The sequence below is a fragment of the Manis javanica genome, chromosome 8 (genome assembly GCF_040802235.1).
Source record: "Manis javanica isolate MJ-LG chromosome 8, MJ_LKY, whole genome shotgun sequence".
Taxonomy (NCBI): domain Eukaryota; kingdom Metazoa; phylum Chordata; class Mammalia; order Pholidota; family Manidae; genus Manis; species Manis javanica.
The window spans coordinates 81,657,500-81,673,472 of record NC_133163.1 but is presented as its reverse complement, the minus strand read 5'-3'; the positions used below and the strand labels follow the sequence as shown (position 1 = coordinate 81,673,472).

Sequence of the window (15,973 nt, the reverse complement as noted above, 5' to 3'; positions counted from 1 at the left end):
ATGTATGCCGCGGACTCCTCCCCTTGGGATCGGGTGCAGAGATCCAATTCTCTGGACCCGCGCGTCCAGGCGTCCGCGGGGCTGGCAGCGTTTCCTGCAGCTTATGATGGACGCTGCCAAACCCCCGGCGGCAAAGCAGCAGCGTTTGCGCACTAGCACAAGAACCTTGGAGCGATAGTGTTACACCTGGGCAGCCGTGAGTAGATACGACGAGCCAAAATTCCGCAGGGGTTGAAGTATCGATGGAGCTGTGGTAGAGAGAAAGACAGGACACGCTAAGCACACTGTAGGTCCAAGCGAGATTTGAACTCACGACCCCCCTGGTTTACAAGACCAGCGCTCTAAGCCCTGAGTTATAGAACCCTGTCACATACGTTTTACTTTAGTATCTTAAAAGGAATATTTCCATGCTGAGTTTTTATTCAAGTAATGGCATGTAGAGAGTCAAATAAAACACGAATGTTGCTTCAATCTATTTCCTAGCTATTGTAATTCATTCTGCAGGCTCTTGTTGGGGATGACGCCATATAGGGGCAATGACAGGGACCACCACTATTTTAAGATTGGAGAAATCTGCCAAACCAACACACTCTAGCACAAAGATCCCTCCCGCAGATTGTGAAAATCAAGAAGGAAAACCAAGCATAGAGGAAGTGGCCTACCACAGATCTCTCAGCTGAAACTGGGTTTTCACTTTGACTCAGGACATCCACCAGTTTGCAGCTGCTTGCCTCTAGTTCCTTAGAGTGAGGACCTTTTTTCAGGCATTCGTTAATTCGCTATTTAATTCATCCTTTTGTTCAATAAACACTGAGCTCCAGTTCTGTGCTAGGCTCTGCACTAGGAACAACGTGTCCGGGTATGGTTTTTACCTTGAAGTCATTCTCATAGTCTTGTGGAATAAAAGAACTTTAATTTTCATGAAAGAGGACACTGAAAACTAGCTGTGTTAGGTGTGAAGGGGTGGTGGACTATGCCAAGATTCACTAACTTGCAGAGTGAGCTATTGGAGGCAGGCCTTCAGGAAGGGATGGACTCCAGTTGCACTTTGAAGGGAGGTTGAAATTTACACAAATTTTGGGGTGGGGTGATCTCTGGTGGAAGAAGATCTGAGTCAGTGGTAATTTTCAATTCTAGAAATTCTGTTTGATTCTTTTTCAAAACCACCAGGTCAATTTTTTTCTAGTTTTATTGAAATATAATTGATTATATCACTTTATAAGTTCAAGGTATACAGCATAATGATTTGATTTAAATATATTTGAAATTATAACCACTATAAGTTTAGTTAGCACCCATCATTTCATACAGATACATTACAAAGAAAAAGCAAAAAAAGAAAAAAATGAGAACTCTTAGGATTTACTATCAACATATTATCATATATGTATGTTCATATATATCATACAGCAGTGTTAAATGTAGTCATCATACTTTCCACTACATGTACTTAAATACTTATTTATTTTGTAACTGGTAGTTTGTACCTTTTGACTATCTTTCTCCTAGTCCCCGTTCCCCAATCCTCCATCTCTGGCAACCACAAATATCATCCCCTTTTCTATGAGTTTTGAGTTTTTCGTTTTTGTATTAGATTCTACATATAAGTAAGATCATATAGTATTTGCCTTTATTTCACTTATCATAATGTCCTCAAGATCCATCCATGTTGTTGCAAATGGCAAGATTTCATTATTTTTCAAGGCCAAATAATATTCCATTGTGTATATTTACCACATCTTAAACATTCGTGGATAAAATGAGAGTTCCTGTGGCCAGGTTTCTCACCTGGCCATGGTTGACTAGCTCACTGCACATCTGTGGGCAATACATGGCTGTTGACTCTATAAAAAGAGCTCTGCCCAGTGCTCTGAGTGCCACACAGTGGCAGCGAAGGCTGAAGGAGAGCAGAGCAAAGGCTGGAGTGATGGCAGCGCCAAGGACAGAGGCCCAGAGGAGGGCTGTGTGGGACAGCTGTGCGGACAGAGGGGCCCAGAGGATGGCTGTGAGGACAGAGGGGCCCAGACAACGGCTGTGCAGACAGAGGGGCCCAGACTGGCTTGCTGCATGCAGACTCGCTCTGAGTGAACAGGATTTTAGTGACTGACCGCCACCTGGAAATAAAGTCGGGTAATAAACCCTTTCACCCCAAAGAACGTTTTGCTATCAATTTCTTTGGTCACACTGAATTCATAGTGAACTTGCCTGGGGCTGAAACCCATTGGCAAGACATCATTTATCTGTCAATGGACACTTAGATTGTTTTCATGTCTTGGCTATTATAAATAATGCTGCTATGAAGATGGGAGCACAGATATCTTTTCAAGTTATACAGCATCTAAGTGTTTTCATTTCCTTTGGATATATTCCCAGAAGTGGAATTGCTGCATCACATGATAGTCCTATTTTTAATTTTTTGAGAATTCCCCATACCGTTTTCCACAGTGGCTGCACTAGTTTACAATCCCACCAACAGTTAGGCCAAATTTTGTAATTTTCTATTCCTTACAGATATTTACCAGCTTGTGTTTTATTTCTTTAAATATAGTAATTATATTTGTTTTAATACCTATAACTGATAATCCAAATATTATTCTATCTGCTGTTCTAGTTGACTCTTACTCATGCCACTTTGTTTCCTTGGTTAATTATTGGCCATCTTTGAATGTGTACTGCTCAATGTCTTCGAAAAATCATATGCAGTGGGTTTTCAAGGCCAAGGTGAAGGTGTCCTCCTGAAAAAAACAAACAGAAAATGTTGATTTTGTTTCTTAAAGGCACCTGAAGCACTATCAAACCAAAAGGACCCTAAAAAAAGTTCACAGCCAGACATTCCCTAGGCCTTCAGAATGATGTAAACCCAAGCTGCGAATCAGGGAGAATGCAAACCTGCCATCACAGCTTCTCAGGAGAAGTTGAAAGCTCATCCCTTCTGTTTTCTCTTGCTAAGCTCAGCTGATTTCTGCTGAGCTCCACAACAATTACTGAAAGTGGGAAGGTACAGGTAGATTTACTTCTTATTCATCCTTATGGGAATAGCTCTTTGGAATCCCAACTTAATATTTGGAAGAGTGTCTTTCTAGACTTTCCACCTTTAGTGGGTGCTGGGTCTTGACATTTGTCCTTGTTTCTCCCGCCCAAAGACGCTGCCAAAACCATAGGCCAATTTTGCAGTAACTAGCAAATGTCTTCAGAGCTACAAAGGTTAATGTTTCCCTGACCTCTCAGATTCCATCTTTCCATTTGATTCTGGCCTACTAGCTGCTTACTACCATATTAGTAATGCTTTGATGCTTTAAGGAGATGTAGAAAATCTTATCCAATATTTTTATTGTATTTCCTCAAGGAGGTTCATCCAAATTAATTAGCCCACAATTACTAGAAAGAAAATTGGAGTTGTAAGAGTTGTAATATCAATCAAATACCACCACATGGACTGAGAAGCAGAGGAAGCATTAGTATAGAAAGAGCATAAGGGAGAGAGTGCCAGAGCACAAAAAGGAGGAGAGCTGTTAGCCAGTAGGGGAACCAGATGCCTAATAAGTCCCACTCAGAGGCCTGTTTTCCACTCTTGGAATCCATGAGAGTTCCCTGAATCCTTACAGAAATCCTCCATTTTTATTTTAGCAAAAATTATTTTGAACTTAAAAGCTCTTATTTAACACTGAAGTCACTCTTCAGTGTGTGCCTCTCTACCTTACTACTTTTATCTTGTAATTGACAGATCAACATTCATCAAGTGACAGTTAAATATTGGCAACAGATTGCCCTGCACAGATCTTTGTTTCAGTCAACTCGGTCTACTTATACTTCCCCAAATATAACTCACACCTTTTTCAGTTGTTATCGTGTTTATTATTTATTTAACTAAAATGTGTGTGATATATACACACATATGTATCATATATAAATATGAATATACACATATATGTTTTTAGAATTGTGTGCATTAGCACAGCATCCTCACCTTATATGTCACTCAGCTCCTTGAGGGGAAGGTTGCATGGTTTATATGTGTGCATATATGCACATGCAATTTCCTGCAACTTGAGAGTTGGACCTTTTTATGACAAAGAATAACTCTATTTCCTCTTTCCATGGCAGCATGTCACGTTTTTGAGGATGGTGATGATGTCCCTCAAGTTTTCTCTTTTGCATACTTAACATCTTCAGTTCTATTAATAAACATTCTTCCTCTAATGTACTAACCAGCTGGTCAACCAATCAGTCCTCCACATTCCTCGTTGTTCACCTTAGCATATGCTTCCTTTGTCTAACAGCAGTGCTTACAAAATTATCCTGATAAAAAGAAAGGTGGGCAAATGTGAACAGTGCAGAGAGGAAGAAATCAATGGCAAGAGAACAACAGTGGAGAGTCTGAAACCAGGCGGCAGGAGAAAGCCTTTCTAAAGGCCAAAGCAATATGTAGGTGGCATTTAAAGAGACTATGGAAACAGTGTCAAAAGAATTCCTGGGCCAGCAAATATCTGTAGGTAGGGCTTGAGTTTTCAATTCTTAGATTTCCTTAAGAGCACAAGCAATCAGCTTTTGCAGAAATTTAGTTGAAACCTATCCCATCTGTTGATGGAACAAATGATAGGATGGAACAAACAAATCCTATCCCAAGGATTTCCCCTTTCTCTATACCTACTGAACACTACTTATCCTGGAAAGGCCATCTCAGTGTTCCTCTAATTCACAATGCCTTTGCTGTTTGCTGAGTATGCTTCATCTCTTCTCTCCTCTGAAACCCAAGACACATTTTTTAAAACATTTTTTATTAAGGTATGAGTGATATACACTCTTATGAAGGTTTCACATGAAAAAACAATGTGGTTACTATATTTACCCATATTATCAAGTCCCCATCCATACAAGTCCCCATGTCACTGCCATGACACATTTTTAACCTTGTTATTCCTTCCTCTTCTCTCCCGCTCTCAAGATATGGAACAGGATACAAGCAATTGGGTGACTCATGGCACCCAGAAGTAAGCGGCCAGACAGATATTACCTTTCAATATGCATTCAGTCAGTTGGGAAGTTATCAAATTGTTCTATTTTCCTTTCCATATTTCTTCTTCTTCTGTGAATGATTGTCAAAAGAAAATGCACATTTTAATTTTATGTTTTAATATTCCAGAACTACTTCTGAATTGTTGTTTCCTATCTTTTTGAAATGTTACAAAAGATACAAAGAAAGAACTGAATGAGAAGGCAAGGAAAAAAGGAAGACGATTCTACTGCACTTATAGACTACTTAATTTTGTTTTTAGAATCGTGTACATTAGTACAGCGTCCTCAGCTTATATGTCACTCAGCTCCTTGAGGGGAAGGTTGCATGGTTTATACTGCTGGGTCACCAAAATACCTAGCAAAGTGACCAGCACATATCAGGGCATTAATAAGTACTTGAAGTGGAAAGCAAACCAATCTACAGGCATGTGCAGAGAAAATAGGAAATTACCACCCACAGAAGTCTGAAATGGAATCTTCTAGTTTCCTCTTCCTGTAGTTCTTGGTAAACTGAGCACTAAAAATCTCTAAGGGCCTTCCAGCTCTCATCCAGTTTAAGTATGAATTCCAGGAAGCCAGTCTGATTTCGAGTACCATACAGTAGTGGATGAGAGTCCCAGTCTTGGGCTGAGGTCTTGCATTGTTCCCGTACCTCAGACTTCCTAGGCTTCAAGTCTCTGAAGCTGTTTCACAGATGCAGAAGATTCCTAACAGCAATATTTCCAGGTGACCTAAGGCGGTTATTTGGACATGAACAGAGCTTTCCAAGTGGCCCAAGAGAGGGCAAGTCTACAAAATTTGTGGGATTTCAGGCAGAGATTGCTGTTTCTTTGCCCAAATTTCCCCCTTTTATAAGGACAATAGTCATAGTGGATTAGGATCCACACTAAAGACCTCATTTTAATTTGATTACTCCTACAAAGATTATATTTACAAATAAGATCACATTTTGAGGTTCAAGGGATTAGGACCTCTGTATATTTTTTGGGGGAGGGGGGAGGACATAACTCCATCCATAACAAAGACCATGCAATTTTACATGAAGTTCTTGGGAAAAATCCCTTTTATGTGTCCTGAGAAACTCCAACACCGCTGTGGGATTAATATTCTCTTTTCTTGGGAAGCATAAGTGATTAAGAGACAATGACAATTATCTATTCTTAAGGAAGTAAGTCAGGTCTGGGTGTTTCTTCCCAGACACAGACTGTATATTTGCAAGATGGAGGAACAAACACATAGAACACAAACATATACAGCCTCCCTGTTTAAAGCTCTTTGTGGAAATTTATCCCAAATATCCTTAATTTTATCAAATAAAGGATGGAACTCAATGTCACCAGGGAGGTACAATTTCTTTTTCCCTTAAACAGCAGAAAGTTGGCCCAAACATCTCCCAGTCCCATTCCCTAGCCTTTTGTTGAGACAGTCACATGCTTTTCTCTGCAAGTCTAGGCAACAGCTGTAAATATATTCCTCCACTACAGTCACACACTAGAAAAACCGAGCATCTGCATGTTGACTTTGTGTAATTTCCATTTCATTGTAACCAAAAGGAGTAAGAGTTCCTTTTCTCATAAGGAGTGTGGAAATGCAAGTTTGATGGACCCTAAGACAGAAGCTCTAATGATTGGAGAACTGAGGTGTGTCAAGAGGAGTGGAAATGTGACTCTCTTTCTCTCACCCTTTCTGGCACTGCTCCCAGGCTCTTCACTTGCGGCCTGCAGGTTTGGGCTTCTGAAGGAGGAGCAGGAGTACAGAGTGTTCAGGAGTCCTGGGTGTCTGAGGCAATAGCCTCGGCTCAGAATATGGACTCAGTCCCTAGGGCAGGGCATCCCCAGCCATCTCCTCTCCCAATCACAAGCAACAATGGTCACTACCTGGCTACAACTGTGGAGGGAAAAGGGGACCTCTCTGGAAGACGCACAGATCTATGTTCCAAAGAAAGGGACTGGAGGTTTCCCGGCAGCAGAAACGGACACAACCTTAAAGACACTGAATTGCGAAAGGAAGACACTGCAGACTCTGCTCAGGTCCAGTCTAAGGAGTGGGAGTTGACTGGTACTGGCTGTGAGTTTGGACTCGAGGAGCAAAAAGGGAACTAGGAAACTGGTCCTTTAACTTATGGCCTCTGCTTCCTGGACACTCAAGACCTCCTCACCCAGCTTCAGAGCCGAGCATTATCAAAGTCAAATTTAACAAAGAACTGGGGTGGGGGTGCCAGGAAAGACAGCTTTGCTCTTCTTTACACACACACACACACACACACACACACACACACACACACACACACACACCCGCCACAAGCGATCTGGAGCCTAAATCAAATTCATTCGTATGTTTGAGGGTTTAAAACAAGCTGACACCACCCCCTGTCTTCAGGACACTGTTTAGATTCCCAAGAGCTTCGCTTCTGAAGAGGATGGTTAAGTTTGAGGATCTTTCCCTTACGTTCTTGGAGCAAGAAGAGCTGTCTGATGGGGGGCAATTGCAGGTTTGCATCAGAGTGGAGCAGAGCATGGACAGAAATTCCTTAGTATCTTTTTAAAAAAATTATTACTATTATGGTATCATTAATATACAACCACATAAGCAACATTGTGGTTATTAGATTCCCCCCATTATCATCCCACTACATACCCTGTTACAGTCACTGTCCAACAGCATAGTAAGATGCCATAGAGCCACTACTTATTTTCTCTGTGCTATACTGCCTTCCCCATGTCCCCTATACACATTATGTGTGCTAATCATCCCCTTATCCCTCCCTTCCCCCCACCCTCCCCAGTCCCTTTCCTTTTGGCAACTGTTAGTCCATTGTTGGGTTCTGTGAGTCTGCTGCTGTTTTGTTCCTTCAGTTTTTGCTTTGTTCTTATACTCCACAGATGAGTGAAATCATTTGGTACTTGTCTTTCTCCACCTGGCTTATTTCACTGAGAATAATACCCTCCAGCTCCATCCATGTTGTTGCAAATGGTAGGATTTGTTTTCTTCTTATGGCTGAGTAATACTCCATTGTGTATATGTACCACATCTTCTTTATCCATTCATCTACTGATGGACACTTAGGTTGTTTCCATTTCTTGGCTATTGTAAATAGTGCTGCAATAAACATAGGGGTGCATATGTCTTTTTCAAACTGAGTTGCTGCATTCTTAGGGTAAATTCCTAGAAGTGGAATTCCTGGGTCAAATGGTATTTCTATTTTGAGTTTTTTGAGGAACCTCCATATTGCTTTCCACAATGGTTGAACTAATTTACATTCCCACCAGCAGTGTAGGAGGGTTCCACTTTCTCCACATCTTCAACAGCATTTGTTGTTGTTTGTCTTTTGGGTGGTGGCCATCCTAACTGGTGTGAGGTGATATCTCATTTTGGTTTTAATTTGCATTTCTCTGATGATTGGCAATGTGGAGCATCTTTTCATGTGCTGTTGACCATCTGAATTTCTTCTTTGGAGTGTCTGTTCAGATCCTCTTACCATTTTTTTAATTGGATTTTGCTTTTTGTTTGTTGAGGCATGTGAGCTCTTTATATATTTTGGATGTCAACCCCTTATCAGATACGTAATTTATGAATAAATTCTCCCATGCTGAAGGATGCCTTTTTGTTTTACTGATGGTGTCCTCTGCATACAGAAGCTTTTTAGTTTGGTATAGTCCCACTTGTTCGTTTTTGCTTTTGTTTCCCTTGCCCGGGGAGATATGTTCATGAAAAAGTTGCTCATATTTATATTCAAGAGAGTTTTTCCTATGTTTTCTTCTAAGAGTTTTATGGTTTCATGACTTACATTCAAGTCTTTGATCCATTTCAAGCTTACTTTTGTGTATGGAGTTAGACAATAATCCAGTTTCATTCTCTTGCATGTAGCTGTCCAGTTTTGCCAACACCAGTTGTTGAAGAGGCTGTCATTTCTCCATTGTATATTTGTGGGTCCTTTATCATATATTAATTGACCATATATGCTTCAGTTTATTCTGAGTTCTCTAGTCTGTACCATTGGTCTGTGGGTCTGTTTATGCCAATACCAAATTGTCTTGATTACTGTGGCTTTGTAGTAGAGCTTGAAGTTGGGAAGTGTAATCCTCCCTGCTTTATTCTTCCTTTTCAGGATTGCTTTGGCTATTTTGGGTCTTTTGTGGTTCCATATGAATTTTAAAACTATTTATTCCAGTTCGTTGAAGAATGCTGTCAGTATTTTGATAGGGATTGCCCTTAGCATCTTTTTGGTAATACCTAAGAATCACAGTCGGGTCAGGGGTCTAGAGGACTGGGCCAAAAAAAGAGCAGAAAGATATAACTAGGAAGCATAAAGACTACAACCTATTGAGAGTGGTAATGTGGCTAAGTGGTCTAAGGTACTGGATTAAGGCTCCATTCTCTTCTGGAGGTGTGGGTTTGAATTCCAGTGCTACCAGGTGGTTGATTTATTTGCTATTTGCAGAAATGAGGCCAAAAGATAAATATCAGTCGAATATTGTGACAGTGGGTGAGTATGCAAGATGGAGGCTTCACAGCTCCTCAATCTCAAACCCCAGTTGTGGTGTCCTCCTCTTTCTAGGTATTTCTATACAAGAAAACAAGAACAGAACAGAGGGTTTGGACAAGACTCTCCTAGAGATGAGGCTCAGCCAGGATGCAATGCCCAATGGAGGGGAAAGGTGTTCCAGTTCTTGCCCACTTGAGGCAAGGATCCTTGACAACCAACTTAGAAAATTAGCTTACCACTCCAATGCTGTCAGACAGTCTGAAAATCATACCACCCCTAATCTGAACTCCTAATAGACAATTTCACCTCTTGAACTGTAACTAGAGTGTACTTTGGGATCTGTGGCTTGTGCATCTGGGATAGTGAATGGGTAGATTTGCGTGTACCCTGCAACCCAGGCTGGACCTAAATCTCCTTTTCTCAGTGTCTCTTCAGACTGATCACAAAAGAGAAACCACCTTTAAGCAAAAGAGATCAACCTCATTTTAAGGTCTGGTGAAGGAACAGAGGTGGCCTGTGCCCTTAAAAGAATCACTAAGGAAAGCTTCAAGTTCCTGGCTGGACTCTTCATCTAGGAATCTAAGTATGATTGCATCCACTTCTGCTTAAGCAAAATCACTTAACAATATCATGATACTCAAAGCATGCGGCCCCACATTCACCTAGCTGAACTAGAATGAAGAGAAACAGAACAATGCTGAACTGGTCTCAATTTAAACTCATGACAGTAATCTCAAGCACATCTGCACGAAAATCTCCCTATTTTTCTCAATCCTGTCACTGTGTCATTCTTAAAGACTACTCTCATCCCTTCTGTTGTGTCCTCAAAACAGCCAACACCGCATACATTCTCACTCTCAGCTTTCTGTTTCATTGAGAACTTTGGCAAGGTCCCAACTACCTGCGTCCGAGTGCCTTTATGCCTCCTGTTACTGCGGATGACCTAGCCCTCCCAGGTCATACTTCAGGCCATCTTGGCCATCTGTACACTAGATACCATCCTCGATTACTTACCCAAGAGCACGCTTCCCAACAATTTCTTCTCTCATCTACTGGATCATTCCCAACAGCTTACTAATACACTGCTGTTATGATACCATTATCAAATAACAATCACAGTTCTAGGAACAAGAAGGGAATCCACACAAGGCTTGCCTTACATTCGTGGTCACACTGAGGATTCGCGTGGCTCTTCCTAGATCTATGAGTGTTATGCTAACAAGTCATGTAAAGAGCGGAAGTTCTTGTGCATGGGTGGCATTTGGGAGCAGACATTTTCTTCCTTCCTTAAATCCCTGCATCCTGCCTTCCCCAAAGCTCCTTGGAGGTGATGGGAGATAGGCACACCTTTAATAAATCTGTGAGTACCTATTATTTGACCAGAACTGACCTTGGCTCTAGGTGGCCAGGCCATGTCCTCAGGAAGTTCACTTTCTAGAAAACAAAGAGAGTCTTCATTCAAGTAGAGTAACACTCAATTCAAAGGCCTTCTATTTGGTCTACAAACATGAGAATACTTGAGGGAGAAGGTAAGCATGAGCTAGTGCGGCCCAGTAGTCATGCTCCTGGATATAGGCTCCAGCCTCCTCTTCGGAGATGTGCCTCAAGACCCCCGATGCAAAATGATTCAGTGTCTTTTACATAAACAATCTGTCCTTTAATCATCTTCTGCCTATTAAAGAAAGAGGACCACAGCATACATACCTACAGATCTGTCCAGGATAACAATGGCATAATTTTTGAAACCGTCCCTTCGTTCTTCACAATTACTTTCTCTCAGCCTGCACTTCAGATGGTATTTTTTTTCTCTTTCACAAAATCACAGTGTCTCACCGTATTCCTTGAAAGTCAAGATGAGAACTTCCAGTGGCCTGTTCAGGTTTCCTGAAAGTCTGAAGACTGGGCTGTGCTCTGGGGTGAACTTCAACTGTCACATTCCTTTACACCTGCTCCTGTTGCCACAGAAGGGTTTTACATCCTTCTGAAAAAGCAATGAATGCTCACATACTGAACAATGGTATAAAACAATCTGCCGCCATTCCCCTGCTACTTCTCAGGGGAGAGGGAAATAGAGATGTAGATAGAGATAAAAAAAGAGAAAGAGAAGGGGGTGGGGAGATAAAGAGACTAAGAGAGACATGCAGACAAAGAGAGAGACGGAGAGAAAAAGGGAGGTTGAGAGCAAATGCTCAGGCACAGAGCTGGTGTGAGCCCTGAGCCTGAGGGGCAATGGAGGCTGAAGGAAAGGAAGCAGAGAAGTAGAGGCAGTTGGGGAGGGGGCCGGCACTGGGAGGTGGGATGCTGTCTCCCTGGAGAGGCACATAAACTCACCTCCTCACACAGCTTACCGGTGTGGATTGACTTGAGCAATGAACTCTTGAACCTCAACTGGCAGCGCCTCCACCTAAGAAGCAGATCCAGGCCCAATACAGAGCATCCAGGAAGAAATGGGCTGGAATTTCACCAAGAAAGAGGGAGCTGGGCCTCAAAGGGCCAGATGGAGTTGGAGTGCAGGAGTGGGGCTGTGGAGGTGGGCGGGGAGCTCGATGCCCAGAAGAAAGTCCCTGGGAGTTGCCTTTGCTTTCTTCACTCCCGTGGGAAGGAAGCTCCAGAGACTCCAGGTACAGTTGCTGCGCCTGATGGAGGAACCGCAATGGGGGTGAAGTCCATAAAGCCTCGGGGCCCAGCCTCTGCCCTCCTCTGACCACTGAATTCACAAAACTCTTTATCAGATCTGGTTCTGTGCAATTGCAGCCTGCGTGTCCGCACACGCTTTCTTCTCCTAGCCAGCTGCTCCCGGGCTCCCCACTGCAGCCTCAGCCTGCCTTCCTGTCCCAGCCATAAATCGATTGCGCACAGCCCGAGACTGTGGAGCGCCCACGGGTCCACAAGGTCGTGCAGTCCGATAGGAGGCCTTCGGGATTGGTGTGGCAGCCACGGGGAGACCCCAGCCTTGGATATCACCATCTGCAACGACCCGCGACCGGGACGAAACACAGAACTTAAGCCCTTCCTGGACATGCTGCCTGACAGATCGTGGAAGTGCCGAGTCCTGGGAGCCCAGTCCTTGGTACTTTGGGGAATGGCCAGGGTGAGGGTTGCTGGGACAGGGCAGTGGCCTCCGGTGAGCAGTCCAGGCCAGTGCGTCCAGGCCAGGCCGCCTCCTTCTGCCCGGGGCGGCACAGAGAGCAGCAGCAGGGGACCTCCGAGGCACTGCCCCTCATCCTGTGCTCCTGGGTGCAGACGTGCGAGTCCCTCAGTCGAGGGGTGGCAACACACGAGTTCGAGAGTGTATCTCCTGCTCTTGTGGGACCTCCGCTGGATGGCTGGGCACTCTTGGGGTGGCGGGCACACACCCGCTGGGGTCTGAGACGTGTGTGAAGGCCGTGGAGCCAGGGCAAGGCGGTCCAACCCGGACGCCGGATTTTGCTGCCCTCTCCTTCGGTCGCAGGGCGTCTCCAGGAAGCCGCAGAGCCGTGGGCTACTTCAGGGGGCAGCCCCTCTGCCAGGGGAATCGGTGCGTGGCAAAGGGTCGCCGAGCCCCGAGACGGGCCGCGACGGGTGGTGCCTGCGGGCGCGGTCTCCCCGCCTAGCCCGGTAGCCTCTCCCCATCGCTTCCCAGTGAGTCCCAGCGCCGCGGGGGCGCCCCGGTCTGGGTGGGCTGCAGGGCGCGCGGCGAGTACGGGCCCGGGGGACCCTGGGAGGCCGGGCGCTTGTGGGCCGCGCTCCCCGAGGGCCCTCCAGCCCGCCCTGCGGTGCTGCGTGAGGGTCAGAGCTGCCCGCGCAGCGCCCGTGCGGGTGGGTTTTCCACCTCGCCTGTTCGCCGCCCGCCGTCCGCGCGCGACCCTCGCATGCGTTCGCCAGCGGCCCCCTCCTCTCCCGCTCCTTCGGCTTCCGGGCACGGATGGCTGGCTGTGATCGGCCGCGACCCCCTCCTCAGGCCGCACAGAAGGGGGCGCAGGGAGGCGACAGGTGAGAGCCTGGGCCCTGGCTTCTTGACAGCCGCCGCCCGGGATGCCTGGCTTATGCCAAGGCCCGAAGGCGCGCGCAGGGCTTTCTCAGAGGGGACTTCTAACCGAGCCAAAGCGCGATGGACTTGTGGCGTTCTGGTGTCATGGTCTCTGCCCTTTGCTGAAAAGCTAATGACCCAGACTACTCACCAGGCGCCCTTCGATAGCTCAGCTGGTAGAGCGGAGGACTGTAGGCTAGGCCCACGTGGGCAGACATCCTTAGGTCGCTGGTTCGACTCCGGCTCGAAGGAGGTGCAGCAGGCTTTTGCCCCAGCCTGAAAGGCGTATCACCTCCTACCGCCCAGTCCCACCTCTGCTTCACCGAGGACCCGCTGGAGCGTTGCTGCAAACTCCTTCTCACAGGCCCGTGTCAGCACGAACCATACAAAACTGCAGGCGCATCACCTCCTACCGCCCAGTCCCACCTCTGCTTCACCCAAGGCCCCTGGAGCGCTGCTGCAAACTCCTTCCCACAGGTCCCACAGGTCAGCACAAACCATACAAAACTGCACGAGTGCTGTGCCGTCGCCGGGAGACGCACACAAACCTGCGCCTGCTTCCCGACCCCCTGAGAGAGACCTGCGCCCTAAGCACAACAAAACAGCCAGCCTTGCTCAGCCGGCCCAGCCAGACCTCACGGCACCTCGTGTCTTTTTCACTTGCGTTCCCTTACCCACCGCGGGCGCTCCGGACTCTGTCGACACCGCTTTGCTCGACACGGCCAGATCCCTGCCGAACAGGTGGGCTAGCAGGAGCTGCTCAAGGCAAGCCCCGGAGGCCGAAAACCGTACCATCCATTGCACGGGGTCCGGACAGCCCCAGAACCCGGCATCCTTCTGGAAAACTTTTCACTCTTGTTATTCTCTTTATCGTTTGGACCTCCTCACTGCCTTTTTCTCTGCCTCCTTGGGAACATTTCTTTGACTCTGATGCGACGTAAATATTTTGACCAAGAGACCCAGAAACGTCATCCCTGCCTGCTTAGCACTTAATTTGTACACAATTGCCGTTTTATACAATATAATTGCCTATTCTGTACTGCACTTAGCTGGCAGCCGTTTTGTCAATGTTCTGAGAGGGAGGATGGGTAACAGCCCTTGGCCCTTTTAGATGGCCTGCCTGTGTTATGCCTGGTGGTGGGTCCTGGAGGACTCAGGTGCATTTGTCTTGGCGCTTCTTTTCGCCCCTGCAAGTTTTTGGCTTTTGTGTAAGATCAGTGATCTCCCCTACTCTGTTCTCACCATTCAGCACAGACAGGTGTTCTGCATGAGAATACTATAGGTCTTTGTCCACAAAAACTTTGAATGTCACCGTATGGGACCAATGATGTAATCCTAGACCTTTTCTGGACATCCTAGACGTCTACCCCTTCATGATCTGGGCTAGTGCTACTGCCTTTAGCATTAGGCCTTTTCCCTTTCTGCTAAGAAATATGCCCTTAGAACTATGAACAGAGGCAGATATTCATCAATAAGACACCTAGTAAGTCCAGAATCCTTTTCTTAGCTCATGAAGCCAGGTCACATTGACTCAACCCAGCTGCTGCTTGTTAGGACTGGTGTTCATGTGTCTTTTGTTTACCAAAAACTTAACAAGCATCGAACTGCCCCACGTACTGTGCTTGTGCCAGGGATACAGAGATCAAGATAATCGATTTTGTCCTAAAATATTTTAGCGTCTGTGGGGGACACAGACATGGAGTCAGACAGTTACCGTACAATGTGCCGAAAACTGCCACAGAGGTAAACAGAACATTCCATGTGGATCTAAAACTAAAATTAATCCCAGAAACTTTTAATTCAGACTTGGGTGTAGGGCAGAGTAGAAAATATGGGAGGTCTGCTGGTAATGCCAATACACCGAAGTCAGCTGAGTTGCAGAACAGGAGTAGTTAGAGATTTGTGATCAGGGGAGTGGTGTGCACACAGAACAGTTTTAGAAGATAAGCAAGAACCTGAGGAGTGTTGATTTAGATCAACTGTATATTGTATCCCTAGAGCATACACACTCAAGTCGAGGACTAGCAAGAAACAAAGATATAAATAATTGTGCAGAGAATTTCATCCTATCTTGTCATATCCTGGGGGTTCTAATTGCTGCTCACCCCAGAAGCAAGGGGAAGATTTCTCAACGTCCCTTGTGAGTCTTCACAGAGAAGACACGGTGACTTTATCACTTGACGGGTGTATTGTTCTACCAGTAGATGAGAGAAGAAATTGTTGGGAAGCGTGCTCTTGGGTAAGTAATCGAGGATGGTATCTAGTGTACAGATGGCCAAGATGGCCTGAAGTATGACCTGGGAGGGCTAGGTCATCCGCAGTAACAGGAGGCATAAAGGCACTCGGACGCAGGTAGTTGGGACCTTGCCAAAGTTCTCAATGAAACAGAAAGCTGAGAGTGAGAATGTATGCGGTGTTGGCTGTTTTGAGGACACAACAGAAGGGATGAGAGTAGTCTTTAA

The 15,973-nt window shown here is 45.4% G+C and overlaps 1 long non-coding RNA gene and 1 other non-coding gene across 5 annotated transcripts; one reads left to right on the top strand and one right to left on the bottom strand.

The window, feature by feature from the left end:
• Window positions 1-89: 89 nt before the first annotated feature.
• On the bottom strand, window positions 90-13,792 carry LOC140843116 (uncharacterized). 4 transcript variants are annotated; one of them, XR_012120619.1, is made up of 5 exons: window positions 13,663-13,746; window positions 11,834-12,138; window positions 5,015-5,086; window positions 2,570-2,735; window positions 90-248 (listed from the first exon to the last, which is right to left on the bottom strand). It is a non-coding gene; the product is annotated as an uncharacterized lncRNA (long non-coding RNA). The 4 variants fall into 4 exon arrangements; XR_012120617.1 differs by having other exon boundaries at window positions 2,623-2,735; XR_012120620.1 differs by having other exon boundaries at window positions 2,623-2,735; window positions 11,851-12,138.
• On the top strand, window positions 13,670-13,763 carry TRNAY-GUA (transfer RNA tyrosine (anticodon GUA)). Its single transcript has 2 exons — window positions 13,670-13,706; window positions 13,728-13,763. It is a non-coding gene; the product is annotated as a tRNA-Tyr (tRNA).
• Window positions 13,793-15,973: the final 2,181 nt, after the last annotated feature.